Raw genomic sequence first — 6,918 nt, forward strand, 5'->3', positions numbered from 1 at the left:
CGCATGCACGCATGAACGTGCGTACGCACCAGTACGCAAGCGCGTGCACGCACGTACGCATGCAGCACACGCACGCGCGTACACCTAGTTGTTACAATCCAAGGCACACATTGAACTGTAACACCAACATTTAACCCTATAGCCTTTATTTGCCGACTACAGTACTTTACAGCTTAGCGGGTATAACAGTGACACGTTTTTATGTTGTCACTGGCACGGGTCATGTACCAATTGCATATGTCACATATTGGCACGGTATTAGCATTTATGTGAACAAAACAATTTGCATTGCTTTCTTTATCACCGCATAACTTGATTAAATTGAAAAACGATGGCATGATTTGAAAGAACATACATGGCAAGGCTGTATTAGTTAATATTAAACTAGTACAAACTGCATTCATACTTATTAATACTACATTGCTAGGAATTAAACCTGCATACATAGCATGTTAAATGCAAATTAAGAAGCGACCTTAATTATCAAATGTAACCGGATGACGTTTATATACTACAAAACTTTCACTATGTAACAGGCCATGATTACGTCGACCAGTAACAGAAGGTCATATAATGAATATAATTAATTTCCTACACAAAATTTATTTAATTACTATTATTAATTTATTGAGACGCACCTACTCTACCAACGTCCATCATTTACCGCAAGTGTGCCATCATTAAAGCCGTTTTTAACCGGCATCGTCATCGTCAGGAAAACGTGTAACAGATGTTTCACCCATCGAATACCGCGAGCATCATAATTATAATGAAATTGTTGCAATACATTAACGACATTTGCAAACATTGGTCGCGGCACCTGTTCGCATTTCTTCGGGGTTATGATTCGCGTAGTTGTTCACGAAGACAGCGCGATATATGCGTTTGTTCACCTACCAGAATGTTGAAACTGAAGAGGACGGCGTTGATTCGATCCCTCGCGGGCACGGAGCTGCTACGATATCCACAATGGCATCCCGCCAGTGATGAAACCCCCACGCACACGCACACACACACACACAGTAGATACACGTATCGTCGGAACGTCGGCTTGTGTTGCGACGCATCAAAAACATACACAAACTTGCCGCGCGCGCCGACACACTCGACTCCCACGCCGACACGCGAGTGTCGAGTTCTCACCGCCCAGTTGTCGCAGCGGCGGCGTCACCGTGGTGACAGCGTCACTGCGTTGGACGCCAGACGAATGTCCCGTTAGCCGACGACACGCGGCCGTCCGACGGTCGTCCTGTGGCGCTGACGGCGGGGATCTGAGCTGTCGATATCGCCGAAAGATTTGCACGACGACACGGCTCCAGCCTCGACGTTACCTGCCGACTCACTCACTATAGCGATAAACCAACCTGTCTGCCTGCTCGCGCGCGCGTGTGTGTGTCACGTCCGCTGAGCGAGAACTCACCACGTCGGCGGTGCAATGACCCACCTGCACTGATGCGGCACGACGTATAGGCTCTATGTGAGCTATACCCATCTCCGCTGTCCCCCCGCTAATCCGCGTGCAAGAACCCCGCGCACCGGGGGGGGGGGGCTGCTACGGTGGAGCTGTGGAGGCGTCTATTGCCGTACGCACAGCGGCGATCGGTCACCCGTCGTGCGAAATGAATGAAACCAGAAGGTTCACGTACGAGCGGCGAGTCCGCTGACCAGCGGTCCCGTAGCTGGTGCGAACTACACCGTGAAGTAGTTCTTACGAACAATTGGAACCCATGTACGGGATAATTCCATTTAGCACGCGCGTCGGACGTGTGGTGATAATAATTAACCCCATACAGCCGCTGGTCGGACGTCTTTCTTTCCTTCGAATAGCAAAATAAACACCGATTTTCTTCCACTGCGTTAATTCCCCGACCAAAATGACATGAACTGAACTACCCTCGCAGGTTTCCAGTTTCCATTGCTTGAGTGATCACTCTAGATACACCCATCCCTCGTGGCGTAGGGACTCCCACTTGATGAAAGGTTTAGCGTTGATGTATTTGCCGCATTTCTCGCCGTTTCGTTTCGCAGGATATACCAATCGCATGTATTGTGTAAGGCTTTGGGGTACATGTGGCCGGGCCGTATATATATATATTTATATATATATATTATGACCTATGCGAATTCTTTGAATATATTATTGAAAAGAAAACTCAGAAAATTAACGTATTTAACGCAGCTTCGTGGTTTCTTGAGAAAGGCTTAATCGGGAAAAGGTTACGTTAACCTGGCCAAGCGACAGTCCGAACCTGACCTAGCGGTCAGTAGCAGCACTGATCCAGCACCCCCTCGCACTACAGTCGCTGCTGGGGGATTAGATAGCCTGGACACCTGTCACGCGCTTGTTTTGTGATCAATCGCATATCAGAAGCCGGCCCTAGTTCGCCAGGGGGTTCATTTGGGACACGAGTCTATATCCACTCGTTCTCTATCGACCCATCAGTTGATGTTCCTGTAATTATCATCGGTTACCAGTAGCCAGCAAAGATAGTCGATCAAGAAATGTTCGAGGCAATAATCAGAAAATGTTTGCGTTCACAACAGTCTGTTCAGGTTCTGAAAATCTACGCTATAAATTCACGTTAGACGACCAACCCGAGCAACGGCTTTTCTCACACAAAAGATTTTAAACCGGCCATCGGGTTCTCCTGTTTGTTTCTCTAAGAGCAATGTCCCGTAAGTGAGAGACCGGCAGATTTCTACCGGAATACTTATATATTATAATCACTAAATTGCTGCTAGTCAACGCTGCGGCGGTAACAACGAGCGAGAGAAGGAGCTAATGGCTAATGTAGCCACGCTGTCGGAACGCGAGTGCCCCGACCCTTTAAAACGGGCGCAGTAAATAAAGAAACTCAGCGCGTGATTCGTACGGCCGAGCTCTAAGTACAACGAGAGACAAGTACAACGCTCAATAGGAGATGTCCGGGGAGTAAACTTTCTAAAGAAAACCAAACAGTCCGCGCGCGGAGGCCTTTCAGCGACCGTCAAGAAACACGCGCGGACAACTACTTCCTAGTTTGAAGAGCGATTACGGTGGAGGTCGCCGAGCACGCACCGCCAATTAGCGGGAGAAAATAAATACGCTAGCAAAGTACTTCGAGAAGGTAATGAAGGTAAAGCAGTTTCTTATCATTACGCGGCCGGCCGAGAGAGAGAGAGAGAGACAGAGAGACAGAGAAAAAAACGAGAGAGAAGAGAGAGAGCAGAAAGAGGAGAGAGAGAGAGAGAGGAGAGAGAGAGGGAGAGAGAGAGAGAAAGAGACAGACAGACAGAGAGAGAGAGAGAGAGAGAGAGAGAGAGAGAGAGAGAGAGAGAGAGAGAGAAGAGAGAGAGAGAGAGAGAGAGAGAGAGAGAGAGAGGAGAGAGACAAAGAGGAAGAGGGAAAGAGAGGAAGAGTGAGAGAGAGAGAGAGAGAGAGAGAAAAGAGAGAGAGAGAGAGAGAGAGAGAGAGAAGAGAGAAGGAGAGGTGTGTGTGTATGTATGTGTGTGTGTGTGTGTGTGTGTGTGTGTGTGTGTGTGTGTGTGTGTGTGTGTGTGTTGTTGTGTGTGTGTGTGTGTGTGTGTGTGTGTGTGTGTGTGTGTGTGAGTGTGTGTGTGAGTGTGTGTGAGTGCGTGAGAGAGAGAGAGTGTGTGAAGCAAAAGAGAAAGAAAAACATATGACGCGAACACGAAAGGCTGACTAACGTCGCGACTAATGAATGTAACGCCAGGAATCTACGTTTTAAACTGATGTGCGTCACATTGGATTTCACTCTGCCAGGGACGAATCTCGCCGACTAGAGGCCAAGACAGATCGACAGCCAGACCAGAAGCATGCGGAATGAACGCCGCGCACGCGTTCATATATCACGCTAAGAGTGTAACGACGACCAGCCTACATAAAGCTTACAGTAACGCCGACTGTAACCATAGAAACTTGTGCCTCTTTAACCATGGAAATAATACTAGTTAGATTATCTATATAGCTGTCTATAGTAGTGTCTCTATACTATAGTGTCTCTCTGTTAGTATCTCTATATATTTCTATGAAAGCAACCAACAACGCTTACAGAACACCACTAAAGCTGTACAGCCTCGTAATGCGGCCATCTGCCTCGTCCGACTGTTAGGCTGCGATCCGCAGTCGCTCTGATGACCGACATGTGTGACACTTTACGTTGGCGTTGACAACAAGAGCCTTGTGAAAATCAGCACGTCCGACAACCCGATTACCCGGACAGCCGGCTACTAACGAGTAAGCCCTCCATCGGCTGTGTGCGAAGCTACAAAGGGTTCGCTCATGCTGCATACGCGGCGGAGTACCTCGCCCAGTCGCCACGCAGAGAAATGTCCCCGTATTATCAGTATTGCAATTTGTTTACCCCGAACAAATTGCACCCGTGAGAAAGCAAAAAAAAATCTGCGAATACCTTCACGGCTAACAGCGCTATTGTCAGTGCGCGTTTACGCAGCTGCTAACGATTTTGAAGACTCGCGTTTCATTAAACGAGATCGGGTTGGAAGAGAATTCGGCGGAAGAAAACGTCGTCAGTGTACGGGTGCGTTTCAAATGTTAGTTGTGCAGTAGTTGAGAATCCTCATTGGGTCATCATTGCGCATCTAGCCAGTCCGCCATCATTTTTATACGTACCCGTTTCTGAATTTTAGCAGTACCCTATGGCCGTCCATAGATGCAATAGGCGCCGTTGTGATACCTGCTCGTATATTTTCTGGGAACTAAGTAGTTATTTATTTAAAAAAGGAGTTATGTGTGAATTTTCGTTCTTGTAGATCAAATGACGCGCCTAGTCACTTAGAGTAGGGCCTACTGTCGGTACGCACCGGAAATTCTGGTTTTACCTAATGGATCAAAACAGGCTCCTGCATATTTCACTTTCTCGCCGTGTTTTTTTCTATTCTCTGTTGTCACGACCTTACGCAATCGTCACGTTACCGGTTACCAAATGATTGCTTCCTGAACGAGCACGTAAGTGATCCGCAGCACAAGTTCAAATACATTTCGAACGCAAGGAAATTGTAATGCAAAGTTTAATGGAAAGTGGTGTGAAACGCAATCATTTGCCGCACTGACATTTCAGCTCCCCATGTGCAATTGTGGGAGGTGTAAAATTAATAGTTGTGCATCTAGATGATTCGTACCTATAACGCGAGCAGGCGTTTACTACCCAAACGTGTGCAGCAAGTAAAAAAATGATTTTTTTACACGCGATCTACTTCACTTCCTGCAGCATTTCCGATATCGAATTAAAATCGTCAAGTTCATTGTACACGGCAAACTCTTAATTACACAATAAATGCAATATAAACTAGAAACAACAGCAGCAGCACCACAGTAGTATTACATTCTGTAGCATAAACAATTGTCAGTTGATGCATTACACGAATGTAATATAAATCATATCATGGATAAGGAAATACCGCACCGCAGTCAGAGAATACATGTTGATTACCCCAAATCATCACTTCAATTAAGGCTAATCTATTTATAAAGGTGAACCCCCTAGATTGGCGCCGCGCTCTCAACGTACCACTCTACGGCACACGTGCCCGCGATAATCAGTAGAGCACAGAAAACTTCGTGCCAGTCTATGAATTCCGCTTGTCTGTCTGGTTTTCTCAGCCGCTTCACTCTCAAACTTCGGTGAGCACACACGAAATCTTTCCAAATTCCTCATTTAGAACATTCCACCGACTATTAGCTATAATCTATAAGCCGCCTCATACCGTATAGGCCTACACACACGCAATCTCATCTTTCGCGTGACCGCATTGTCATGTAGAGCATGAATAAGTCCAGCACTGCCTACTGCTACCACTGGTTGGTGTATAATTATTGATTTTTGTCGCCTCTGCAGTAGCGCCGTCTGCATCACTTTCGCTTTCATATGCACGGCCACGTGCTACCTACAGGTATGCGCACATAATTCACGTTGCCTAACACTAAAATTAAGCATGTTAAACACACGACGCACACACCCAACCTATACCTACAGAAAGAGACATAGACTTAGTGACTAGAAACTGAGCACTTGCTCATTTTCCCGTTTTTCCTGGTTATATTACCGCCGGGTTATTTTGCTAGTGTAATGTGTGCAGAAACCTCACGCGATGCAATAGCTCCCACAATTCCGGACTGTGCCAACTTCGTATGAGTTGTTTCAAAAGTCTCAAGTCTATACACACAGAGTTAACTCAACCACGGTAGTTTCTCGTCTGATAATTTATTGTCAACGTTGTATGATCTATTGTTATGCCGACGGTGTTAGCAGATGGTGACTTTGGGTGACAAATGAGAGTCTGAGAGCAACAACCAATATCAGACCCATGCGGTATAGTGTCGCCGGTCTCTCTCTATCTTTCTCTCTCTCTCTCTACACACAGATGGAGAAAGAGAGAATAGAGAGAGAGAGATAGAGAGAGAGAGAGAGAGAGAGAGAGAAAGAAAGAGAGACACAACATGTTTTTCACACACACAGACCCACACTCATGCACACACACACACACACACACATACACACAGATAGATGAGAAAGGAGACACAACAGAGACAGACACAGATATATAATATATAATATAATTATTATAATTATATATGAACGAGGAGAGAGAGAGAGAGAGAAGAGAGAGAGAGAGAGAAGGAGAGAGAGAGAGAGAGAGAGAAGATAATATAGAGAGATGAGAGGACATTGGGCAACGACACACCACACAACACACACACACACACACACACACACACCACACACGATACACACTCACACACACACACAGCACAACACAACACACCACACACACACTCAACACACACACCACACACACACACCACACCACACACAGCAACACACAACAGCACACACACAACACACACACACACACAACACACACAACACACCACACACAACACACACACCACACACA

At 46.3% G+C, this 6,918-nt stretch overlaps 1 protein-coding gene across 1 annotated transcript in view; it reads right to left on the minus strand.

Moving 5' to 3' along the window:
- LOC106821054 overlaps positions 1-1,427 on the minus strand; it is a 20,446-nt gene extending 19,019 nt beyond the window's left edge. The window contains exon 1 of the mRNA XM_014825696.1: positions 894-1,427. The gene's annotated coding sequence lies outside the window, so the exon portion shown is untranslated. The remainder of the gene's footprint in view (positions 1-893) is intronic.
- Positions 1,428-6,918: the final 5,491 nt, after the last annotated feature.

This window comes from Priapulus caudatus, unplaced genomic scaffold, assembly GCF_000485595.1.
Source record: "Priapulus caudatus unplaced genomic scaffold, Priapulus_caudatus-5.0.1 Scaffold57, whole genome shotgun sequence".
Classification (NCBI taxonomy): domain Eukaryota; kingdom Metazoa; phylum Priapulida; class Priapulimorpha; order Priapulimorphida; family Priapulidae; genus Priapulus; species Priapulus caudatus.